The sequence below is a fragment of the Eurosta solidaginis genome, chromosome 1 (genome assembly GCF_040869045.1).
Source record: "Eurosta solidaginis isolate ZX-2024a chromosome 1, ASM4086904v1, whole genome shotgun sequence".
In the NCBI taxonomy this organism is placed as follows: Eukaryota; Metazoa; Arthropoda; class Insecta; order Diptera; family Tephritidae; genus Eurosta; species Eurosta solidaginis.
The window spans coordinates 64710080-64737515 of record NC_090319.1 but is presented as its reverse complement, the minus strand read 5'-3'; the positions used below and the strand labels follow the sequence as shown (position 1 = coordinate 64737515).

General features: G+C 35.2%; 1 protein-coding gene and 1 pseudogene across 2 annotated transcripts in view; both read left to right on the top strand.

Annotated features, from left to right (window-relative positions):
- LOC137233799 (serine proteinase stubble-like) overlaps positions 1-27436 on the top strand; it is a 727732-nt gene that overhangs the window by 293529 nt on the left and 406767 nt on the right. The window lies entirely within an intron of this gene.
- LOC137233870 (cyclin G-like) overlaps positions 1-27436 on the top strand; it is a 32788-nt pseudogene that overhangs the window by 2089 nt on the left and 3263 nt on the right.

Here is a 27436-nt window from a genome sequence, read left to right as displayed (position 1 = left end):
GTCCTGAAACGATCCACGATCCAATATGATCCAAATATAGCTTCGAAATAAGCTAGAAAAGATTACTAAATCAATTTCGAAAATGTCCCGAAATTATATAGAGACTCTCCCGAAATTATTCCTACATAGTTCCGATAATCCCAATAATCTAGAAATTACGCCGAAATGTTCCCAGAATACCCCAAATGATCCTCCCTGTAGAAGGAGGATGGTTGACTCTATTCACTTTTCTAAAACAGCTTAGAACTCGATCTATATGACCTAAATACTTACTAAGCATTATCGATCTAGCCAAAGAAACTTATGGGTATATCGATTAGGAAAACTTATCCCACAATTTTCTAATTTTTTTCCTTTTTTCCTTTTACTCCTTGCAGCGTGAAGTGACAGCCGGTGGACGTGATGGCTCCGCGTATGTTTTACGTTGCCTTAAAATGTGGTATGAGCTGCCCTCCGATGTATTATTTTCAGCAATGAGCTTTGTCGATCGCTTTCTGGATCATATGGCTGTGAAGCCGAAGCATATGGCCTGCATGAGTGTTGCTTCATTTCATTTGGCTATCAAGCAGTTGGGATTAAAACCAATACCTGCGGAGGAGTTAGTAACTATTTCACAGGTAAGTCAAAGCGAATTAAGTAGCACGAAGAGAGTTTCATATGAATTATAGAAAGAATAAGTAGTTTGTGTAGTAATATAGAATTGAATTGAAAACATAAATTCTTTATATTTGATTAGATTTCTTCGATATTTATTCGTTTTCGAAAATTTTGTTATATCAACTTTGTATAATATATGAAAACTATTCGTACATTAAACTGTAGCCCAAATTAACTTACTTTACTAAGCTAAACTTTTATTTTTCTTCCTTCAGTGCGGTTGCACAGCCGGTGATTTGGAGCGTATGGCTGGTGTTATTGCCAATAAATTGGGTGTCCAAATGGGTACCAAACCAGTCACAGCCGTTAACATTTTGCGCGTCTTCTATGCTCTCTTCCGCAATTTAGCCAAGGAGGTGTGCGACGAATTCTATGAATTCTTTTTGCGTATGATCAAATTGGAAGATTTAGAAAATCGTTTGGAAAATTTGCTATGTGATGTAAAAACAACTGTTGTAACACCATCCACTTTGGCATTAATATTGATTTGCCTACATATGGATTTCCATATTAAGGCATCATACAAACGTGAACGACCTGAATTGAAACCCGTGTTCGAGTATATACTCTTTTTGCAACAATATTTGCGGGTAAGTTATTTAGTGAGATTGGAGGACAATGGAATTGTTACTAAATACGTTTCTTTGTTTCGTTAGATTCCCGATCGTGTATTCAGTTGTGGCTTTACCATTGTTGCTGACATTTTATCTCATTACAATGGTCAAAATAAGCAACCGTATAAGCAACGTTTAGTTTGGAAATTATCGAGTCGTACTATGAAAGTTTTACGTCCAACTAATCGTTTTTCTACCGATCTACCCACCATCGATGAGGGTCAAGTGAATATTATGGATGATGGATGCCGTTCTAGGTGAGTTTGAATGCAAACAAAAAATGTATATCGACGTACGATACGAAAATTAACATTTAACATTTTTTTTAGAAAAAATGTCCTATGCAAAAAAATTTTAAAGTGTTAGTGTTTGTATGACACGCCGATATACTTACTTAATTGGCGCTTAACCGTTTAAACGGTTATGGCCGTCCAAAAAGGCGCGCCAGTGGCTCCTTCTCTATGCCAACCGGCGCCAATTGGTCACACCAAGGAGTTTAAATCGTTTTCCACCTGGTCCTTCCAACGAAGTGGGGGCCGCCCTCTACCTCTGCTTCAATAGGCGGGTTCCGATAGAAACACTTTCTTGGCCGGAGCGCCATCTTTCATACGCATAACATGGCCTAGCCAGCACAGCCGCTGCGTTTTAATTTGCTGGACTATGTTGATGTGTGCATAAAGCTCGTCGTTAAATCTTCTTCGGTACTTCGCCATCTTTCGAAGGACTTTTCTCTCGAAAACTCCCAGAGCCGCTTTATCTGCTGTTGTCATGGTCCACACTTCTGCCCCGTATAGCAGGACGGGTACGATAAGTGACTTGTAGAGTATGATTTTCGTTTGCCAAGAGAGAACTATACTTTTCAATTGCCTACCTAGTTCAAAGTAGCATTTATTGGCAAGAGTGATTCTTCGCTGTATTTCAGAGCTGATGTTGCTGGTGTTGATGCTGTTTCCCAAATAAACGAAGTCTTTTACTATTTCGAAATTATGGCTGCCAACAGTAGCGTGGTTGCCAAGGCGGATATGCGCTGACTCTTTGCTCGATGACAGCAGGTACTTCGTTTTGTCCTCATTCACCATCAAACCCATTTAACGCCGATATATTGTGATTAAATTTAGAAAAAGTAGGCTTGTTATAGGGCTGAAAACTGTTCTGTTTTACCAAAGGTTCAACCATTTTGTGGATCGAAAAAAAAAAAAAAAAACCAAATCACTTGTTGCTTATGGATGGATCACTGAAAAAAAATTATTTTGGCCAATTCCCAGTCGTTATTTCTCTAAAAGAAATTCAATATACTTTAGGTGTTTTTTTTTTCAACTAAAATTCCTAGAACGGGGTTTTTCGAAGAAATTATGAAAAACTCTGAAATTTAGTGTTAAAAACAAGTTGTTGACTTTTTTGCTTTCTTTGTTAGTCGTCTAGTTTTTGAAAAGTGATGACGCTTTTACTTTCGAACACCATACATATATACATACACATATGTACATACATTTTTGAAAGAAACCCAAATTGTTTTCCTACTAAGAGCTTATGCTCTTGTTATTATTCCTAAATATTGCGCCTAACCAAACATGTGCTTATTTATCTAAAACCTTTTATATCTTTTGCTGCAAATGCTGCAGAAGTCAAATTTTGCATATTAAATAATTAAATATTTTTGTCGTTCGTTACATTCCAAATAAAATCCTTATCCGAGCTAAGCAAAGCTGAATAAATTTTTACAATTAAGTAACTAACATTTTTTAGTTTGCACGAGAGATTAATAAACGCTCTAATGTAGAAAACCTGACTAATTACTTCATTAACTCTCTGATTTAAAAAACATCGAATTTTCGTTTTGAATTTCTTTTCTAAATTGTTTAACACAGTTTTTATTGTAAAATTCCTTTGGGCTTTTTCATTATTTTATGAAAATTATTTAAAGAATAAAATATTTGAAAAAGTTTTTTGTATTTGCTTTTGATGTAGCTTTCGAGTTTTCAGAGGTAAAAATTTAGACACAAGTACTACAAACAAACACACCTGCGAATACCAAAAAATATCAGCAGATTGTATTAGTTCTTTTCACCTCTTTTTTTGTTTTTGTTAATTAAAATCAACTTAAGAAACTAAATTGAATAATTGTATAATAAAAGCTATGTTTACAAATTCCGAATACGTTTCCAATAAAGTTCGAAAATTCTTCGAAATTCTTTAAAAATCTCCATAAATAACAATTGCTTTTGTTTTTATCGGCCTATAGCTATCGAACCCGGTATATCCATAAATATTTTAAAATTTTGAGTTAGAAATTTACGAAACTTTTTGAGTATGCAGTTTTGCAGTCGACTTCATTTTGATCAACCAAAGTAAAAGTTTTAAGTGTCACTAAATTGGTGGTGCTTTAAATTTATTTCCATACAAAGGGTTTAAATTTTTTCTAACTAAGATTCGAGTTTCCTAAGATTTAATTTTTCGATATACTCAAAAACTTTTCGCACTTTTTAGTGATACAATTCTTTAAAGTTTTTTTATTAAAAAGAGAAAATTTGTTGATTAGTTTTGCTGCTATTTTAGTGTTCACGTTTGTACGTACATATGTACTTATGCATAAATCTGGCCAGTAAAAAATTCATATATATATACTCACATGAATACATACGTATGTATTTATGACGTACATCAAGTTTAGAAAATTGTTTGGTAAATATTTACTGATGTGCTTAAGTATATCAGCCAAAGTGTTTATATCGCACACCTACATACATTCAAACAGCGATCCACCCAAAAAATTTAAAACATCAGAAAAGGCGAAAAAGGGTATGCGCCAATGCTATTTTTATTTTTTACAATGCCTTTTCAGGCTGATTAGTTCCGTAGGTATTGAATCGAGAAACCGAGAGGTATGCTTAACTTCAAAATTTTAGGTTTTTAAGTTATCTCTCTATTGATCTAGGTGTGCGCTATGTACATACATATGTGCAAAAACATCCGTTCGTTTCTGATTTAGTTAAAAATATGTAGATATGTATGTACGTAAATACATAGATGTATGAGTGCGATGTACATGTTGACAAGTTGTTTGTTGTTAGTCAAAATGTTATTTTTCAAAACATTATCTCACCGATAAATATTGTTATTTTTTGCTCATTGATAGGCAGTGGTAAAGACAAACTTTTGAGAGCGTGCCAAAAAAAAGAAAACAAACCGCGAAAGTCATAAATTACACATCGCAACAATATATATATATATATTTTTTTTTTTTTTTTGATTCACAGGAATCATAAAATTTTCAAAGTGAAATTTTCATGTAAATCATTCTTGTTAAACAAACTTATTGCTCAACATGTTTGAGTTCTGCATTCAGTATGATCGGTGATGACTTCATTGCTTTTATGATTGCCTCTATGATCTTCTTCGTGTTATGAAGAAAAAGACAGAATTCTTCCATATCCATTATAGTGTTAACTACTTTGTACTCTTTACTTTAATTTTTAAAATAATTCTTAATTGAGTTTTCGTGTTAACTTAAAAATTTTTGAATAACTTCAAATAAGAAAAATCTAATTAGTATTAAAATGTTTAAACTCAAAAATAAACAAAAACTAGTAAGAACGGGACTGTCTTCGGCTGTGCCGAAGACTTCATACCTTTCATGAATGGGGCTGAACAATAATCTTATCCTGTTCGTAATCTCCGAATAATCGGATGTATAAGATAAGAAATATATAGTGAACAGATCTACATACCTTAACGATTTTTAAGATAAATATAAAATAAACAAGTAAGGAAGACTAAGTTCGGGTGCAACCGAACATTACATACTCAGTTGAGAGCTATGGAGACCAAATAAGGAAAATGAACCTGGGGTAACCCTGGAATGTGGTTGTATGACATGTGTATCAAATGAAAGGTATTAAAGAGTATTTTAAGAGAGAGTAGGCCATAGTTCTATGGATGGACGCCATTTAGGGATATCGCCATAAAGGTGGACCAGGGCTGACTCTAGAATTTGTTTGTACGATATGGGTATCAAATGAAAGGTGTTACTGAGCATTTTAAGAGGGAGTGGGCCTTAGGTCTATCGGTGGACGCCTTTTCGAGATGTCCCCATTAAGGTGGACCAGGGGTGACTCTAGAATGTGTTTGTACGATATGGGTATCAAATGAAAGGTGGTAATGAGTATTTTAAAAGGGAATGGGCTTTAGTTCTATAGGTGAACGCCTTTTCGAGAAATCGCCATAAAGGTGGACCAGGGGTGACTCTAGAATATGTTTGTACGATATGGGTATCAAATGAAAGCTGTTAATGAGTATTTTGAAAAGGAGTGATCCTTAGTTCCATAGGTGCACGCCGTTTCGAAATATCGCCATAAAGGTGGACCAGGGGTGTCTCTAAAATGTGTTTGTACGATATGGGAATCAAATGAAAGGTGTTACTGAGCATTTTAAGAGGGAGTGGGCATTAGGTCTATAGGTGGACGTCTTTTCGAGATATCGCCATTAGGGTGGGCCAGGGGTGACTCTAAAATGCGTTGGTACAATATGGGTATCAAACGAAAAGTGTTACTGAGCATTTTAAGAGGGAGTGGGCATTAGGTCTATAGGTGGACGCCTTTTCGAAATGTCGCCATTAGGGTGGGCCAGGGGTGACTCTAGAATGTGTTTGTATGATATGGGTATCAAATGAAAGATGGTAATGAGTATTTTAAAAGGGAGTAATCCTTAGTTCTATAGGTGGACGCCTTTTCGAGATATCGCCATAAAGGTGGACCAAGGGTGACTCTAGAATGTTTGTACGATATGGGTATCAATCGAAAGGTGTTACTGAGCATTTTAAGAGGGAGTGGGCATGAGGTCTATAAGTGGACGCCTTTTCGAGATATCGTCATTAGGGTGGGCCAGGGGTGACTCTAGAATGTGTTTGTACGATATGGGCATCAAACGAAAGGTGTTACTGAGCATTTTAAGAGGGAGTGGGCACTAGGTCTATAGGAGGACGCCCTCTCGAGATATCGCCATTAGGGTGGGCCAGGGGTGACTCTAGAATGTTTGTACGATATGGGTATCAAACGAAAGGTGTTACTGAGCATTTTAAGAGGGAGTGGGCATTAGGTCTATAGGTGGACGCCTTTTCGAGATATCGCCATAAAGGTGGACCAAGGGTGACTCTAGAATGTTTGTACGATATGGGTATCAAACGAAAGGTGTTACTGAGCATTTTAAGAGGGAGTGGGAATTAGGAATATAGGTGGACGCCTTTTCGAGATATCGCCATTAGGGTGGGCCTGGGGTGACTCTAGAATGTTTGTACGATATGGGTATCAAACGAAGTGTTACTGAGCATTTTAAGAGGGAGTGGGCATTAGGTCTATAGGTGGACGCCTTTAGGGTGGGCCAGGGGTGACTCTAGAATGTGTTTGTATGATATGGGTATCAAATGAAAGATGGCAATAAGTATTTTAAAAGGGAGTAATCCTTAGTTCTATAGGTGAACGCCTTTTCGAGATATCGCCATAAAGGTGGACCAAGGGTGACTCTAGAATGTTTGTACGATATGGGTATCAAACGAAAGGTGTTACTGAGCATTTTAAGAGGGAGTGGGCATGAGGTCTATAGATGGACGCCGTTTCGAGATATCGTCATTAGGGTGGGCCAGGGGTGACTCTAGAATGTGTTTGTACGATATGGGCATCAAACGAAAGGTATTACTGAGCATTTTAAGAGGGAGTGGGCACTAGGTCTATAGGTGGACGCCCTTTCGAGATATCGCCATTAGGGTGGGCCAGGGGTGACTCTAGAATGTTTGTACGATATGGGTATCAAACGAAAGGTGTTACTGAGCATTTTAAACGGGAGTGGGCATTAGGTCTATAGGTGGACGCCTTTTCGAGATATCGCCATTAGGGTGGCCCAAGGGTGACTCTAGAATGAGTTTGTACGATATGGGTATCAAATGAAAGGTGTTACTGAGCATTTTAAGAGGGAGTGGTCATTAGGTCTATAGGTGGACGCCCTTTCGAGATATCGCCATTAGGGTGGGCCAGGGGTGACTCTAGAATGTTTGTACGATATGGGTATCAAACGAAAGGTGTTACTGAGCATTTTAAGAGGGAGTGGGCATTAGGTCTATAGGTGGACGCCTTTTCGAGACATCGCCATTAGGGTGGGCCAGGGTGACTCTAGAATGTGTTTGTACGATATGGGTATCAAATGAAAGGTGGTAATGAGTGTTTTAAAAGGGAGATATCGCCATAAAGGTGGACCAAGGGTGACTCTATAATGTTTGTACGATATGGGTATCAAACGAAAGGTGTTACTCAGCATTTTAAGAGGGAGTGCGAATTAGGTCTATAGGTGGACGCCTTTTCGCGATATCGCCATTAGGGTGGGCCAGGTGTGACTCTAGAATGTTTGTACGATATGGGTATCAAACGAAAGGTGTTACTGAGCATTTTAAGAGGGAGTAGGCATTAGGTCTATAGGTGGACGTCTTTTCGAGATATCGCCATTAGGGTGGGCCCGGGGTGACTCTAGAATGTTTGTACGATATGGGTATCAAACGAAAGGTGTTACTGAGCATTTTAAGAGGGAGTGGGCATTAGGTCTATAGGTGGACGCCTTTTCGAGATATCGCCATTAGGGTGGGACAGGGGTGACTTTAGTATGTGTTTGTACGATATGGATATCAAATTAAAGGTATTAATGAGGGTTTTAAAAGCGAGTGGCCCTTAGATGTATATGTGAAGGCGTTCTCGCGGTATCGACCAAAATGTGGACCAGGTGATCCAGAAAATCATCTGTCGGGTACTGCAAATTTATTTATATATGCAATACCACTAACAGTATCCTGCCAAGATTCCAAGGGCTGTTGATTTCGCCTTGTAGAACTTTTTCATTTTCTTCTACTTAATATGGTAGGTGTCACACCCATTTTACAAAGTTTTTTCCAAAGTTATATTTTGCGTCAATAAACCAATCCAGTTACCATGTTTCATCCCTTTTTTCGTATTTGGTATAGAATTATGGCATTTTTTTCATTTTTCGTAATTTTCGATATCGATAAAGTGGGCGTGGTTATGGTCGGATTTCGGCAATTTTTTATACCAAGATAAAGGGAGTTCATATAAGTAAGTGGGCTTAGTTTAGTAAAGATATATCGGATTTTGCTCAAGTTATTGTGTTAACGGCCGAGCGGAAGGACAGACGGTGGACTGTGTATAAAAACTGGGTGTGGCTTCCACCGATTTCGCCCATTTTCATAGAGAACAGTTCACGTCATAGAATCTATGCTCCTACCAAATTTGAGAAGGATTGGTAAATTTTTGTTCGAATTATGGCAATAAAAGTATTCTAGACAAACTAAATGAAAATGGGCGGAGCCACGCCCATTTTGAAATTTTCTTTTATTTTTGTATTTTGTTGCATCATATCATTACTGGAGTTGAATTTTGACTTAATTTACTTATATACAGTAAAGATATTAAATTTTTTGTTAAAATTTGAATTAAAAAAAATTTTTTTTTAAAAAGTGGGCGTGTTCTTAATCCAATTTTGCTAATTTTTATTTAGCAAATATATAGTAATAGTAGTAACGTTCCTGCCAAATTCCATCATGATATCTTCAACGACTGCCAAATTACAGCTTGCAAAACTTTTAAATTACCTTCTTGTAAAAGTGGGCGGTGCCACGCCCATTGTCCAAAATCTTACTAGTTTTCTATTCTGCGTCATAACGTCAACCCATCCACCAAGTTTCGTCGCTTTATCTGTATTTTGTAATGAATTATCGCACTTTTTCGGTTTTTCGAAATTTTCGATATCGAAAAAGTGGGCGTGGTTATAGTCCGATATCGTTCATTTTAAATAGCGATCTGAGATGAGTGCTCAGGAACCTACATACCAAATTTCATCAAGATACCTCAAAATTTACTCAAGTTATCGTGTTAACGGACGGACGGTCCGTTTTGATATATGGAAGTCTATATCTATCTCGATTCCTTTATATATGTACAACCAACCGTTATCCAATCAAACTTAATATACTCTGTGAGCTCTGCTCAACTGAGTATAAAAACAGGTAGGTACTTCGTGTGAGGATGCAAAGTTTCAGGTTTTTTGTGGTCTGCATGTAAAAACTATGGCTACGAATCACGTATTTCAAAAATATATGACGTAAACGTAACTATTTGATGAAATTTGATGAATTTTGAAGATTCTATCCGTAAAAAAGGGGTCAAAATGACATTTTATATGAAGTATATAATATATATACCGCCGATCTCTATGATTTTTTCAGACAACAATATATGCTATATACGAAAGCATTTTGTGAAATTTGAAGCTTCTAACTGTTAAAACGGGGCAGAAATTGCGCAAAGTTTCTTATCTGAACAATCGGTTGTATGAGATATATACTATGTATACCACCGATCTCAATGATTTTTTCAGACATCAATATATGCTATACACGTAAGCAGTTGGTGAAATTTGAAGCTTCTAGCTGTTAAAATGGGGCCGAAATCGTAAAAAAATATATATATACTATATATATATACTATATATATATACTATATATATATACTATATATACCATCATATATATATTATATATATCACCGATCTCTATGATTTTTTGACACAACAATACATACTATATACGTAAGCAATCGGTGAAATTTGAAGCTTATAACTGTTAAAATGGGGAAGAAATTGCGCAAGGTTTCTTATCTGAACAATCGGTTGTATGGGATATATACTATATATACCACCGGTATCTATGATTTTCTCAGACAACAATATATGCTATACACGTAAGCATTTGGTGAAATTTGAACATATCTAAACGATTTTTAAGATAAATATAAAATAAAAAATAGGCAGGTAATCTGTGTGAGGATGCAAAGCTTCACGTTTTTTGTGGTCTGCATGTAAAAACTATGGCTACGAATCACGTATTTCAAAAATATATGACGTAAACGTAACTATTTGATGAAATTTGATGAATCTTGAAGCTTCTAGCCCTAAAAAAGGGGTCAATATGACATTTTATATGAAGTATATAATATATATACCACCGATCTCTATGATTTTTTCAGACAACAATATATGCTATATACGAAAGCATTTTGTGAAATTTGAAGCTTCTAACTGTTAAAACGGGGCAGAAATTGCGCAAAGTTTCTTATCTGAACAATCGGTTGTATGAGATATATACTATGTATACCACCGATCTCAATGATTTTTTCAGACATCAATATATGCTATACACGTAAGCAGTTGGTGAAATTTGAAGCTTATAGCTGTTAAAATGGGGTAGAAATTGCGAAAAGTTTCTTATCTGAACAATCGGTTGTATGAGATATATACTATATATACAACCGATCTCTCTGATTTTTTCAGACAACAATATATGCTATATACGTAACCAATCGGTGAAATTTGAAGCTTATAGCTGTTAAAATGGGGTAGAAATTGCGAAAAGTTTCTTATCTGAACAATCGGTTGTATGAGATATATACTATATATACAACCGATCTCTATGATTTTTTCAGACAACAATATATGCTATATAAGTAAATATTCGGTGAAATTTGAAGCTTCTAGCTGTTAAAATGGGGCTAAAATTTGCGAAAATATATATATATATACTATATATATATACTATATATACCACCATATATATACTATATATACCACCGATCTTTATGATTTTTTCAGACAATAATATATGTTATATACGTAACCATTCGCTGAAATTTGAAGCCTCTAGCTCTTAAAATAGGGCAGTAATTACGAAAAGTTCCTTATCTGAACAATCGGTTGTGGGGGATATATACTATAAATACGACCGATCTCATAAATTTTTTCAGGCAACAGTATGTGCAATATACGAAAGTATATGGTGAAGTTTGAAGCTTCAATCTGTTAAAATGGGGCTAAAATTTGCGAAAATATATATATATATATATTATATATATATACTATATATACCACCATATATATACTATATATACCACCGATCTTTATGATTTTTTCAGACAATAATATATGCTATATACGTAAGCATTCGCTGAAATTTGAAGCCTCTAGCCCTTAAAATAGGGCAGTAATTACGAAAAGTTCCTTATCTGAACAATCGGTTGTGGGGGATATATACTATATATACGACCGATCTCATAAATTTTTTCAGGCAACAATATGTGCAATATACGAAAGTATATGGTGAAGTTTGAAGCTTCAATCTGTTAAATTGGGTAAGATATTACAAAAATCCTCTTTTTCTGAAAAATCGGTTGTATGGAGGATATATGCTATAGTGGTCCGATCCGGTCGGTTCCGACAAATGTCTAATCGGACACCCAAATACACCTGCTCACCAAATTTTATCAAGATATCTCAAAAATTGAGGGACTAGTTTGCATACAAACAGACAGACGGACAGACGGACAGACGGACATGGCTAAATCAACTCAGCTCTTCAACCTGATTATTTCGGTATACTTAATGGTGGGTCTATCTATTTTCCTTTAAGGACTTACAATTTTCGGTTTCGTGACGAAATTAATATACCATTTCATTTTCATGAAAGTTATAAAAATAGGTAGGTAATCTGTGTGAGGATGCAAAGCTTCACGTTTTTTGTGGTCTGCATGTAAAAACTATGGCTACGAATCACGTATTTCAAAAATATATGACGTAAACGTAACTATTTAATGAAATTTGATGAATCTTGAAGCTTCTAGCCGTAAAAAAGGGGTCAATATGATAGTTTATATGAAGTATATAATATATATACCACCGATCTCTATGATTTTTTCAGACAACAATATATGCTATATACGAAAGCATTTTGTGAAATTTGAAGCTTCTAACTGTTAAAACGGGGCAGAAATTGCGCAAAGTTTCTTATCTGAACAATCGGTTGTATGAGATATATACTATGTATACCACCGATCTCAATGATTTTTTCAGACATCAATATATGCTATACACGTAAGCAGTTGGTGAAATTTGAAGCTTATAGCTGTTAAAATGGGGTAGAAATTGCGAAAAGTTTCTTATCTGAACAATCGGTTGTATGAGATATATACTATATATACAACCGATCTCTCTGATTTTTTCAGACAACAATATATGCTATATACGTAACCAATCGGTGAAATTTGAAGCTTATAGCTGTTAAAATGGGGTAGAAATTGCGAAAAGTTTCTTATCTGAACAATCGGTTGTATGAGATATATACTATATATACAACCGATCTCTATGATTTTTTCAGACAACAATACATGCTATATAAGTAAATATTCGGTGAAATTTGAAGCTTCTAGCTGTTAAAATGGGGCTAAAATTTGCGAAAATATATATATATATACTATATATATATACTATATATACCACCATATATATACTATATATACCACCGATCTTTATGATTTTTTCAGACAATAATATATGCTATATACGTAAGCATTCGCTGAAATTTGAAGCCTCTAGCTCTTAAAATAGGGCAGTAATTACGAAAAGTTCCTTATCTGAACAATCGGTTGTGGGGGATATATACAATAAATACGACCGATCTCATAAATTTTTTCAGGCAACAATATGTGCAATATACGAAAGTATATGGTGAAGTTTGAAGCTTCAATCTGTTAAATTGGGTAAGATATTACAAAAATCCTCTTTTTCTGAAAAATCGGTTGTATGGAGGATATATGCTATAGTGGTCCGATCCGGTCGGTTCCGACAAATGTCTAATCGGACACCCAAATACACCTGCTCACCAAATTTTATCAAGATATCTCAAAAATTGAGGGACTAGTTTGCATACAAACAGACAGACGGACAGACGGACAGACGGACAGACGGACATGGCTAAATCAACTCAGCTCTTCAACCTGATTATTTCGGTATACTTAATGGTGGGTCTATCTATTTTCCTTCAAGGACTTACAATTTTCGGTTTCGTGACGAAATTAATATACCATTTCATTTTTATGAAAGGTATAAAAATAGGTAGGTAATCTGTGTGAGGATGCAAAGCTTCACGTTTTTTGTGGTCTGCATGTAAAAACTATGGCTACGAATCACGTATTTCAAAAATATATGACGTAAACGTAACTATTTGATGAAATTTGATGAATCTTGAAGCTTCTAGCCGTAAAAAAGGGGTCAATATGACAGTTTATATGAAGTATATAATATATATACCACCGATCTCTATGATTTTTTCAGACAACAATATATGCTATATACGAAAGCATTTTGTGAAATTTGAAGCTTCTAACTGTTAAAACGGGGCAGAAATTGCGCAAAGTTTCTTATCTGAACAATCGGTTGTATGAGATATATACTATGTATACCACCGATCTCAATGATTTTTTCAGACATCAATATATGCTATACACGTAAGCAGTTGGTGAAATTTGAAGCTTATAGCTGTTAAAATGGGGTAGAAATTGCGAAAAGTTTCTTATCTGAACAATCGGTTGTATGAGATATATACTATATATACAACCGATCTCTCTGATTTTTTCAGACAACAATATATGCTATATACGTAACCAATCGGTGAAATTTGAAGCTTATAGCTGTTAAAATGGGGTAGAAATTGCGAAAAGTTTCTTATCTGAACAATCGGTTGTATGAGATATATACTATATATACAACCGATCTCTATGATTTTTTCAGACAACAATATATGCTATATAAGTAAATATTCGGTGAAATTTGAAGCTTCTAGCTGTTAAAATGGGGCTAAAATTTGCGAAAATATATATATATATACTATATATATATACTATATATACCACCATATATATACTATATATACCACCGATCTTTATGATTTTTTCAGACAATAATATATGCTATATACGTAAGCATTCGCTGAAATTTGAAGCCTCTAGCTCTTAAAATAGGGCAGTAATTACGAAAAGTTCCTTATCTGAACAACCGGTTGTGGGGGATATATACTATATATACGACCGATCTCATAAATTTTTTCAGGCAACAATATGTGCAATATACGAAAGTATATGGTGAAGTTTGAAGCTTCAATCTGTTAAATTGGGTAAGATATTACAAAAATCCTCTTTTTCTGAAAAATCGGTTGTATGGAGGATATATGCTATAGTGGTCCGATCTGGTCGGTTCCGACAAATGTCTAATCGGACACCCAAATACACCTGCTCACCAAATTTTATCAAGATATCTCAAAAATTGAGGGACTAGTTTGCATACAAACAGACAGACGGACAGACGGACAGACGGACAGACGGACATGGCTAAATCAACTCAGCTCTTCAACCTGATTATTTCGGTATACTTAATGGTGGGTCTATCTATTTTCCTTTAAGGACTTACAATTTTCGGTTTCGTGACGAAATTAATATACCATTTCATTTTCATGAAAGTATAAAAATAGGTAGGTAATCTGTGTGAGGATGCAAAGCTTCACGTTTTTTGTGGTCTGCATGTAAAAACTATGGCTACGAATCACGTATTTCAAAAATATATGACGTAAACGTAACTATTTGATGAAATTTGATGAATCTTGAAGCTTCTAGCCGTAAAAAAGGGGTCAATATGACAGTTTATATGAAGTATATAATATATATACCACCGATCTCTATGATTTTTTCAGACAACAATATATGCTATATACGAAAGCATTTTGTGAAATTTGAAGCTTCTAGCTGTTAAAACGGGGCAGAAATTGCGCAAAGTTTCTTATCTGAACAATCGGTTGTATGAGATATATACTATGTATACCACCGATCTCAATGATTTTTTCAGACATCAATATATGCTATACACGTAAGCAGTTGGTGAAATTTGAAGCTTATAGCTGTTAAAATGGGGTAGAAATTGCGAAAAGTTTCTTATCTGAACAATCGGTTGTATGAGATATATACTATATATACAACCGATCTCTCAGATTTTTTCAGACAACAATATATGCTATATACGTAACCAATCGGTGAAATTTGAAGCTTATAGCTGTTAAAATGGGGTAGAAATTGCGAAAAGTTTCTTATCTGAACAATCGGTTGTATGAGATATATACTATATATACAACCGATCTCTATGATTTTTTCAGACAACAATATATGCTATATAAGTAAATATTCGGTGAAATTTGAAGCTTCTAGCTGTTAAAATGGGGCTAAAATTTGCGAAAATATATATATATATACTATATATATACTATATATACCACCATATATATACTATATATACCACCGATCTTTATGATTTTTTCAGACAATAATATATGCTATATACGTAAGCATTCGCTGAAACTTGAAGCCTCTAGCTCTTAAAATAGGGCAGTAATTACGAAAAGTTCCTTATCTGAACAATCGGTTGTGGGGGATATATACTATATATACGACCGATCTCATAAATTTTTTCAGGCAACAATATGTGCAATATACGAAAGTATATGGTGAAGTTTGAAGCTTCAATCTGTTAAATTGGGTAAGATATTACAAAAATCCTCTTTTTCTGAAAAATCGGTTGTATGGAGGATATATGCTATAGTGGTCCGATCCGGTCGGTTCCGACAAATGTCTAATCGGACACCCAAATACACCTGCTCACCAAATTTTATCAAGATATCTCAAAAATTGAGGGACTAGTTTGCATACAAACAGACAGACGGACAGACGGACATGGCTAAATCAACTCAGCTCTTCAACCTGATTATTTCGGTATACTTAATGGTGGGTCTATCTATTTTCCTTTAAGGACTTACAATTTTCGGTTTCGTGACTGTTGAAATAATAACTTGGAGTTTTAAGTTCAATATTTCCTATTGAGAACATATTTCTAATAATTAGAATGAATAAGACATATTACATATATTGATGAGTTAACTATATGTACACATGAATTTTATCTTTTAGTCCTCATTAAATCGTTGAACTAAGAAGTGCTTTTCTTTTATTGTACCGGACATTCACGCAAGTATACAAATCCCCTTCCAAATTCCTACCAACAAAGGTTATGGTCCCAGATCGCGTGTGAAGTTATTTAAAATTTAATAATTAATCGGGTTTTACAAAATAAAATTTTAAAAATGAATTCGAGTTTGCAAATCGAAAAACTGAGCGATAATAACTATGATGTGTGGTGCATGCAAATGCGCAGCATATTGGTTAATATGGACCAATGGCGCATCGTTAATGAAGATTGTAAGCGCAGTGATGAAAATGCAGAAAAGTGGGATCAAGATGATCAAAAAGCGCTAGCTAATATTATTTTATGCGTAAAACCGACGCAACTCAGCAATATTAAGGCTTGTAAAACTTCAGTGGAAGCATGGAAGAGACTTCGTGATGTTCATGTGCCGAGGGGACCTTTACAAAAAGTTTCGCTTTATAAAAAGTTGCTTGGTTGCAGTATGTCTGCTGGTCAAAGCATGTCAACTTATCTAAATTCGTTTGTCGAAGTCGTAGATAAATTAGCCGAAGTGAACATCGAGTTAAACGAAGAGCTAAAAGTCATAATACTATTATCTAGTTTGCCGTCCGAGTACGAAAACTTCGTGGTAGCTATCGAGACTCGTGATGAATTGCCGAGTTTCAGTACTTTAAAAGTAAAGCTGTTAGAAGAGGGTGCTAGAAGGGAACAACAAGCAGATCAAAAAGCTCCTGCGCAAGCTGTTTATACAAGTGTAAGAGAATCAGCGCATAATGGTAATAAAATAAATACAAAAGCAAAAAGTTATGTAAAGTCAAATGAGTTCAAGGGTAAATGCTTTAGTTGTGGCATGCGTGGCCATACGGCTTCACAATGCAAAAGAAAGGGCAAACAACAATATGATCGTGAAGATAAACAAAGTTCTAAAATTAACGAGCTTTCTTACGCTGTATATGCTGCTGCTGTGGGGGATGAACGAAGTAAATACAATTGGTGTGTCGACAGTGGTGCAACGACACATATGTGTTGCGACAAGAATATGTTCGTGTCATTCATCGAAAAACGAGAAAAAGTTATGTTAGCAGCAGATAATTTCACTTACTCACAAGGTATAGGTACGGTCAAAATAAAAACAAATGAATGTGAAATAGAGCTACGTGATGTATTGTTTGTGCCTTCACTGAAAATGAACTTTTATTCTGTTAACAAAGCTCTGCAGCATAAACATACAGTGGTATTCAAAAACTATGTTGTGGAAGTAAAAAATTCTATAGGGTTAACATTGCTTAGAGCTAGATTACAAAATGATTTGTTTATATTCAATGCGCAAGTACAAGGTTCAAAAATTTATTTAAATAATTTAAAGTGGCATAATCGATATGGTCATATAAACTTCGAAAGTTTAAAGAAAATTGCCGACAAAGGTTTAGTGCGAGGTATGGACACAAAAGATGTGAAAACAAAAACAAATTGTGACACATGCAACAAAGCAAAATTAAGTGCAATGCCTTTTCCAAAAAAATTTGAAATTGAGTCAAAAGAAATATTAGAGCTTGTGCATACAGATGTATGTGGACCCATAAACGTAAAATCAGTAGGTGGTGCACGATACTTTCTCACATTTATTGACGATTTCTCGAGAATGATTTTTGTTTATTGTATTAAAGAAAAGAGCGAAGTATTTGAAAAGTTTCAATTATTCAAAAATATGGTCGAATGTCAAACTCAGAAGAAAATTAAAAAGCTCCGAAGTGACAATGGTACGGAGTACATAAACAATAAATTTACCGATTTTTTAAATGAGTGCGGAATTAAAAGGCAGTTAACTGTGCCATATACTCCCCAGCAAAATGGAGTGGCAGAGAGAGTTAACCGCACAATTGTAGAAATGGCTAGAAGTTTGCTGGTGCATGCAAATATAGAACAAGAATTGTGGGGTGAAGCTATACACACAGCTGTATATTTACGTAATCGCGCACCTACAAAATTACTTAGAGATTGCACTCCTTATGAGATTTGGTACAACAAAAAGCCGTCGGTAAAACATTTCAGGGTTTTTGGTTCGCGCGCATTCGCGTTAAATAAAACGCAGCGTGGTAAATTCAGCGCAAAGGGCAAAGAGTATTTGTTCGTCGGATATTCTGAGGTTGCAAAAGCTTATCGCTTGTATGATAAGGAAACGAGGCAAATTTGTGTAAGACGTGACGTAAAATTTTTAGAAGATGAAGTCAACTTAGCTGTGCCCGAAGGTGACACCAAAAACAGAGATGAAAATGACATTGCTACAATTTTTGTAAAAATCGACGATCGTAAACATGTTGAAGAAGAGCGGAAAGAAGATGAAGAGTTTGAAAGTTGCACCGAAGACGAAACAGAGGTAGAAGAGGCAAATGTAGGCAATGTTGCAGAGAATGGAATCGTTTCGGATGAAATGCAAATAATTGGTGAGTCTCATAGAAATGGAAACGAATCACGTCGCGGTCGAGGAAGGCCAAAAATTATTCACACTGGTCAAGTCGGGCGTCCCAAAAAAGAGTATCAGATGCTAAATTATCTACAATATGGTGAAGATGTAGACACGCCTCGATCGGTCAAAGAAGCATTGTCAAGCGAATACTCCTTTGAGTGGAAGAAATCAATGGAAGAAGAATATTCGGCGCTTCTTGCTAACAACACTTAGTCAGCAGTAGATCTGCCTGATGGTCAAAAAGCGATTGGATCGAAGTGGGTTTTTCGAATAAAACGTGATTCAGATGGCAATATTCAAAAGTTCAAGTCGAGACTAGTAGCAAAAGGCTGCAGTCAGCAGCTGGGTTTAAATTACTGGGAAACTTTTTCGCCTGTAATACGATATGAAACAATTCGTATGCTACTTGCTATTGCCGTTGAGAAAGAGCTTCACTTACATCAGATCGATATTTCCAATGCATATCTCAATAGTAAGCTTACGGAAGAAATTTACCTTAAACAACCAGAAGAATTTGTAGACAATAAAAATCCTAATAAAGTTTTAAAGCTAAATAAAGCCATTTACGGCTTAAAGCAGTCTGGGCGACACTGGAATAGTACTCTTGATGTAGCATTGAAAGATATAGGTTTCAGCCCATGCAAAAGCGAACCGTGTTTGTATGTCAAACAATACAATGGTAGTTATAGTTACATTGCCGTTTATGTCGACGATCTTATCTTAGCATGTCCAAGCGAGAAAGAGATTGCGAGCATTAAAAAATCATTATCGTCTAAATTTCAACTACACGATAGCGGGGCAATTACATTTTTTCTTGGCTTCGAAATAGAACGTCAGGGTAAGACAGGTGCGATTTCTGTGTGTCAGAAGAACTATATAAACGAGTTATTGAGTATGTATGGTGTGACATCATGTCGTCCGGTAAGCACACCTCTAGATCCTGGTTTTCAAGTAAGCTGCAGAAATGACAAGTGCACTAAAATAGATGCAACAAGCTATCAATCGTTAATTGGATCTTTAATGTACTTGGCCATTTCAACGCGGCCAGACATTATGCACGCAGTAAGTTTATTAGCACAAAGAAACCAAGAACCCCACACCGAACATGAGGCTGGTGCAAAACATGTCCTACGATACTTATCAAAAACCATCAATTTAAAGTTACACTACTGCAAAAATGGTAAACCGGTAAAAGGCTATGCGGATGCGGATTGGGCGAGTAACGATTTAGATAGGAAGTCATACACCGGTTATTCGTTCTTTTTGGCGGGTAGCGCTTTTTCCTGGCAAGCAAAGAAGCAAGATGTAGTCGCATTGAGCAGCACAGAGGCTGAGTACATCGCTTTAAGTACGGCAGCAAAAGAGGCTGTATATCTGCGGCGCTTACTTAAAGAAGTTGGTTTTATTCACGACATCGGTCCTGTTAAGTTAAAAGGCGACAACATGAGCGCAATACAAATTTCAAAGAACCCTGTGTTCCACAAGCGAACCAAGCACATAGATTTGAAATATCATTATATCCGAGAAGTTGTCGAACAAAAAGTAATAGAATTAGAGTACGTCTCCACAAATGAAAATGTTTCTGATATTTTTACAAAAAATCTGCAAAAACAGAAACATGTAAAATTTGTTCAAATGCTTGGTCTTAAAAATTAACTGAAGAAATATTTAACTTAAGAAAGAGTGTTGAAATAATAACTTGGAGTTTTAAGTTCAATATTTCCTATTGAGAACATATTTCTAATAATTAGAATGAATAAGACATATTACATATATTGATGAGTTAACTATATGTACACATGAATTTTATCTTTTAGTCCTCACTAAATCGTTGAACTAAGAAGTGCTTTTCTTTTATTGTACCGGACATTCACGCAAGTATACAAATCCCCTTCCAAATTCCTACCAACAGTGACGAAATTAATATACCATTTCATTTTCATGAAAGGTATAAAAATAGGTAGGTAATCTGTGTGAGGATGCAAAGCTTCACGTTTTTTGTGGTCTGCATGTAAAAACTATGGCTACGAATCACGTATTTCAAAAATATATGACGTAAACGTAACTATTTGATGAAATTTGATGAATCTTGAAGCTTCTAGCCGTAAAAAAGGGGTCAATATGACAGTTTATATGAAGTATATAATATATATACCACCGATCTCTATGATTTTTTCAGACAACAATATATGCTATATACGAAAGCATTTTGTGAAATTTGAAGCTTCTAACTGTTAAAACGGGGCAGAAATTGCGCAAAGTTTCTTATCTGAACAATCGGTTGTATGAGATATATACTATGTATACCACCGATCTCAATGATTTTTTCAGACATCAATATATCCTATACACGTAAGCAGTTGGTGAAATTTGAAGCTTATAGCTGTTAAAATGGGGTAGAAATTGCGAAAAGTTTCTTATCTGAACAATCGGTTGTATGAGATATATACTATATATACAACCGATCTCTCTGATTTTTTCAGATAACAATATATGCTATATACGTAACCAATCGGTGAAATTTGAAGCTTATAGCTGTTAAAATGGGGTAGAAATTGCGAAAAGTTTCTTATCTGAACAATCGGTTGTATGAGATATATACTATATATACAACCGATCTCTATGATTTTTTCAGACAACAATATATGCTATATAAGTAAATATTCGGTGAAATTTGAAGCTTCTAGCTGTTAAAATGGGGCTAAAATTTGCGAAAATATATATATATATACTATATATATATACTATATATACCACCATATATATACTATATATACCACCGATCTTTATGATTTTTTCAGACAATAATATATGCTATATACGTAAGCATTCGCTGAAATTTGAAGCCTCTAGCTCTTAAAATAGGGCAGTAATTACGAAAAGTTCCTTATCTGAACAATCGGTTGTGGGGGATATATACAATAAATACGACCGATCTCATAAATTTTTTCAGGCAACAATATGTGCAATATACGAAAGTATATGGTGAAGTTTGAAGCTTCAATCTGTTAAATTGGGTAAGATATTACAAAAATCCTCTTTTTCTGAAAAATCGGTTGTATGGAGGATATATGCTATAGTGGTCCGATCCGGTCGGTTCCGACAAATGTCTAATCGGACACCCAAATACACCTGCTCACCAAATTTTATCAAGATATCTCAAAAATTGAGGGACTAGTTTGCATACAAACAGACAGACGGACAGACGGACAGACGGACATGGCTAAATCAACTCAGCTCTTCAACCTGATTATTTCGGTATACTTAATGGTGGGTCTATCTATTTTCCTTTAAGGACTTACAATTTTCGGTTTCGTGACGAAATTAATATACCATTTCATTTTCATGACAGGTATAATAAATTTTTAAAAATAAAATAAATATTTGGTTTATTACCAAATATATTGAGCGGGAGTAAATGTAGGGTTATGGGGTGCTGGTCTGGTGGAAAGCACTAGACACGGCGAGCACCTCCAAAATGTTAGTGTCAGTGCAACGGACGGCGCTTATTGGTATCAGTGGCGCTCTGAGAAGAACACCTACCTTGGCACTGAATGTCATGCTGAACATACATTCAGTAGATATTGCGGGAAAGGCAGCCGCGGCCCGGTCGTTGGTCAGGCTTCGTGATATGGGTTATGGGCTTTCTTACTTCGGACACTCTAGCCTTCTTACTAATTTCGACTTTATCTCGGACAGGACGGACTATTGTATACCGATGACTGCTTCCTATGCAACCTTCACCCTAGTCTTTCCCGCGATGGAGGAGTGGGAAGAGGAATTATGTGGGGCATGGGACCGGTTAACTTATTCACGGATGGGTCGAAGTTGGACGGAAAGGTATTGCGGGGGGTCTTCTGTCAAGAGCTAAATGTAAGCCGCAAGTTTAAGTTGGCTGATCACTGCAGTGTATTCCAAGCGGAAGTTGCTGCGATTAAGGATGCGGTGGATGGAATGCTATCCAGTGCTATTACGGTTAGGGAATTTAACATCTACTCTGATAGCCAAGCGGCTATCAAGGCCTTGAGTGCGATCGAGGGTGATCTGGGAGTGCCTGGCCTCGCTTGCGATTGCATCGAGTTATTTTACAATTAAGATTATCTGGGTCCCGGGCCATAGTGATATCCCGGGTAACTGTCAAGCGTATCTCTTAGCCCGCATCGGTACAACTGAACCGAATGAAGATGGCTGTAGGGATTTCGGAATTCCGCTGGCCAACTGTGGATTGCTTCTCCATAGCTGGGCCTCGAGTCAGCTCAGCAAACGTTGCGTGGACACCACGTCTTGCAGGGTAGCAAGATCTTTCTGGCAGAAAGTGAATGGCAGGAGGTCTGCTGAAATAGTTGGATTCACTAAGGCTCACCTATCAATGGTCATTGGGGTTTTGATAGGGCACTGTCCGATGGGTATGCATGCGGTACGTCTCAATATACTGGAAACTCCATCCTGCTGCAGCTGTATGGAGAACAATGAAGTGGAATCACCAAATCGCTTTATGCTTGATTGCCCAGCTTTTGCCAGAACTAAGCGAAAGTACTTCGGCGACTCACTTGGATCTCCCGAGGATTTATCCAAAGTTGAGATCGGTATCATTCGGAGCTTTATCGTTGCTACTCAACGATTCTCTAAGTAGCTAGATCTAAGTCACCGCTATTTTTGGTGTATGTGGTATCACAACGGACCTTCGTGTTGTCCAAGTGAGCTATCCTTATCAGGGCAGCTACCACCTCACCTAACCTAACCTAAATGTAGGGTTATCTACTTAAAATAAATATACTGTATTTTTGTAAATTATTTTAATTTTACTTTACTTTTAATGTTCTTTCAAAATGAAAATTTTTAAGTTAGATATTTTAGAATTTTTAAAAATGTGAAAATAAATAATTTTTGCGAGATTGATTTTCAACAAATAAAATAATAATATTTTAGAAAAATAGTTATTATCTTAACTATATTGGCGATCCTACCAACGGACCTAAAATTATTTGAACGTGCATACTTGTACAACGAATTTGGATTTAAGTCAACGTTGTTAAATGCAGAACTAGTGAATTATAAATGTTAATGTGACTATAATTATCACATACATGTGCCTACACAATGATACGGAAATGTTATTAAAGAAAAGCCAGATCATTAAGGCAGTGATTAGTTTAAAACTCAAAGACTATTTTATATAGAAATTTGATTAACAGAAACATATTCTAAAATAAAGTAAACATTTTTATAGTGTAAAAACATCTAAAAGAATTTTGACTAAAATAAATACTATTATTTACAAAATAGTTTATATGGAAAATTTTCGCTTCAACATCACTAAATTATTTGAACAAGAATCTTTAAATTTTTAATACAATAGTGAACAAAAATAAAACAATTATAAAATTAAAATCTGTACTATTACAATACAATATCTATCAACAATCCATGATAAGATACATTACCTGAATCGCTTCAACTTCTCAAGGACTGTGCTAGTGATTTGGTGTTTGCCAAGAATCAACTAACTAAAGTACCAGCATTTGTGTCTCTATTTACACGCCTTACTTTGCTGAATTTGTCATGCAATCAACTTTCCGATCTGCCGCAAGAATTGGGTGTCTGAATACTTTACGGGAGTTGAAAATATACAATAATCGTTTTGATCACATACAAAACTGTTTTGATGAAACAAAAAAATCTTGAAATCCTATTAGCTAGTGATAATCGTATCAATCATATAGATGCTTAAATCAAAAATTATATATATATATATATATATATATATATATATGTTTAGCATTATGAATAAATAAAAATAAACAATCTAATAATAATAAATTTTAAAATATAACAAGTATATTTATAACAAGTAAATAACCCTACATCCATTTACTTCCTTTTCTTCTCCCCCTTTACGCTAATCTCTTCCTTGGTATCCTAATTCACCTAATTTTCTAATTTGGTTTATATTCACTTACTGGGACTTTTTTGTTATACAATTGCAATCATACAGGCGCCAGAGTGGAACACCACCATATCTCGGCTGTCAGTGCGAAAACGCCATATCTCAAAATATTTTACAAAAACTATTTCAGAACTTGCTTCAAAAACGGCCTACTTTAGAATTTTTTTCATAAACGCCCCAACTAACTGCGTTTTTGAAACAAATCATTAGATAGGGCGTACTTCAATGGAATTTTGAAAGTTTTCTGAGGTGGGGGGCGTTTTTGAAACGACAGTCCAGATAGGGGGTTATTTTAATCATCAGCCGATATTAACCCAGCCATGACTCGTTTTTTTGTATATTTTTTTTTTTATCAATGAATGCCAAAATTTGATTTGCTTTTAAATTTTTTTTAATGTTGAAAATTTTGTTTTTAATTTTTTTATTGTTTTTTTATTTCAGAACGTATAGCCACTTAAATATTTTTAACGTTTTTCCGTTAAGAATAAAACATTCTTAGAACATCATTGAACGCACATATGTATATTTATATATATGTAGTTATAAGCTGCTGAAGATTGTCTGAAATTTCAAAATAATAAAAAACACAAAATTTTTTATCGCTTTCAAGTTCATTGCATTGAAACGAGGCACGAGCAAACCAAATTGTATGTATGTGTATACAACTTGCTTATTTTCACTTCTAATTAACTTTCTTCTTATCATTAATCATTGTTTTTATTATTAAAAAAAATTTATAACCTGAATATGGCCACAAAGCAATCTTATTTCTTGATCGCTAAGTAAATTCTTAAGTAATCAAAAAACAACTGACAATTTGCGTTCATTGTTTTTTAAACTCAAACAAAATATGTGTTTTATATAAAAGGAAAATTTTGCTTTGCTATTATACAAGAGTTCGAGGTTTTTTCGTGCTTGCCAATAATGTAAAGTGAGCTTAAAATATGAGCACTTAGGCAGCTTGATAAGCAGGCCCAGACCAAAGCGCGTCAGGGCGTTCCGAGCATAGCCACAATAAGAAAAGTCCATCTCAAGAGGTAACTAAAATCCATATAAAAAAATCGCTCCCCATATGAAAACTGAGGGATAGATAGACCTATCGATTTTCTCAACAGTGATGACAGACCGTAGGAAATATCCGATTTGAGGGAGGGATATGTCGCAGCAAAATTGATTAATTGAAAAGGGCCAATTTTAGATCTTTCGAAAAAGGGACTTTCATGTTACAATATTATTGGTGTATAACTGAATAGAATTTACTTCACTTCAAGTTGGATTTTAGAAAGTGTCAACTGTATTTTAGAAAAATTTAATTAGATTTTATATTAGTCAGTTGGATTTTCGAAAGCGTCAGTTAGATTTTAGAATTGTCAATTGCATTCTGGAAAGCGTCAATTGGATTTTAGAATTGTCAGTTGGAGTTTTGAAAGTGTCATTTGGATTTAAGAACTGTTAGTGGGATTTTAGAAAACGTAAATGGAGTTTTTGAAAAAACGAAACGGGTTCATTTAACTGCACTCCTTCATATGTATTCAAATTACTTACTAAATTGGCGCTTAACCGTTTAGACGGTTATGGCCGTTTTAGAAAAGGTCAATTAGATTTCAGAAAGAGTAAATTTGAACTTTTGAATGTTTTCTAAAACCCAAATGACGTTCTCTAAAATCCGATTGACAGTTCTAAATGCCAATTGATGCTTTCGAAAGTCGAGTGAACAATTCTAAAATCCAACCAATGCTTTCGAAAATCCAACCAATGCTTTCGAAAATCCAATTGATTATTCTTATTTCCAATTAACCCTTTCTAAAATCCATCTGGAAATGGTGTAGAAATAATCGGCAGTCTCACACGAAAAAGCGTCACTCTTACTCAAGTCTTCTATTTCAATCCCTTCGTATCACCAGATCGTTTTTGTAACACAGACGTGCAAAAGACTGTTCAATGCACTTATTTCAGTATTGCAATGCAACGAATGCAATCCATTGAACAAAAAATGGAATAATAAAAAATTCTTCGAAATAACGACTGACAAATTTTTACTTTTATTTATTATTCCGGAATGACGACAAAACTATTGCTGCCACTGGGCTTTCAATAATTTTTCCATATAGAATGAGTTCCTTAACAACTCCGTCACCACTCTATAAAAAATGTGCTCTAATTTGCTGTCGGTATTTTAATTAAACTGGTAACCTTGACTTTACCCGTAATTGTAACCGTGATCGTAGATGTAACCAGAATAGTAATCGTGGTCGTAACTATAAACTTTTTTGTAATTGTAATCATGTTCGTCACTGCATTTGTAGCTATAATAGTTACCGTGACTGTAACCATTAACATGGACGTAATCGGGGCATTAACTGCGACCATAATTATCAGCTCCCCTATAACAGTTAATGGTACAATAAGCGTCGCCGTGACCGCTATGATTGACATAAACGTAACTGTAAGCGCTACTACATTTGCTACCGTAACCGTAACCGTAAGAGTCGGCGAAGCTGTCACCATAACCGCAACCATAAGACTGATAATAGCGCCGTAACCGTAACCAAACTCGCTAGCGTATACGACATAGTACCCACAATCCTAGCAACGAATAACCATAACTTAACACCCTTTATGTAATCACATTTTTACACAAGTTGATTTGAGGTTGATTTTTTGCCGTTCACACCGCAGTAAGATGAGCAGAGAGCTTTGAAATCTGAGCTAAAAATGATAATTCAGCATTCTAAGTCGATACGCAAACACTCGGCAATAAATTTATCAATGCATTGTTTTTTGGACAAACTATTCGAATACTTGTTCAAATCGCTGTTTTTTTTTTTTTTTTTTTTTTTTTTGATG